We start from the raw sequence: 666 nt of genomic DNA on the forward strand, positions 1-666 counted from the left end.
CAGTTGCTTTGGCAACTCAGAATTTGGGAGCAAAATCCTCCCATTTTCCCTGTTTTCTTACTCTATGGAGTAGAATGTAAATAATTAAAGAAGGCTCAGTAGTAACTGGAAAATATTGATATTTCTATATGAGTAAAGTCCCTTAAAAATAGAATGGGAACTTCAGATGAAATTTTAAATTTTGTAGTAGACACACACACAAAAAAAGGAATTGGTGATACTAATTTTAATAAAATATTTTGTTTAACCCAATATGCATAAAATATTGATGCTCAATATGTAGTTGATAATAAAAATTATTAATGAGGTAGTTTACATTCTTTTCTTCACATGGTGTAATGAGGTCTACATTTTAAATTTACTGACCATTCTAATTCAGATTTGGGCTTCCCTGGTGGCTCAGAGGTTAAAACGTCTGCCTCCAATGCAGAAGACCCAGGTTTGATTCCTGGGTGGGGAAGATTCCTGGAGAAGGAAACGGTAACCCACTCCACTATTCTTGCCTGGAGGATCCCATGGACAGAGGAGCCTGGTAGGCTACAGTCCACGGGGTGGCAAAGAGTTGAACACGACTGAGTGACTTCACTTTCACTTTCTAATTCAGATTAGTGCTTGATAGCCACATGTAGCTCATGACTCACTGGACAATGGGGCTCTAATCATTGT

The 666-nt window shown here is 37.8% G+C and overlaps 1 non-coding gene across 1 annotated transcript; it reads left to right on the top strand.

Annotated features, from left to right (window-relative positions):
- The first annotated feature begins 388 nt into the window (after nucleotides 1–388).
- Nucleotides 389–460, top strand: TRNAW-CCA (transfer RNA tryptophan (anticodon CCA)). The gene has a single exon. It is a non-coding gene; the product is annotated as a tRNA-Trp (tRNA).
- The last annotated feature ends 206 nt before the right edge of the window (nucleotides 461–666 follow it).

Source organism: Dama dama, chromosome 5, assembly GCF_033118175.1.
Source record: "Dama dama isolate Ldn47 chromosome 5, ASM3311817v1, whole genome shotgun sequence".
NCBI lineage: Eukaryota > Metazoa > Chordata > Mammalia > Artiodactyla > Cervidae > Dama > Dama dama.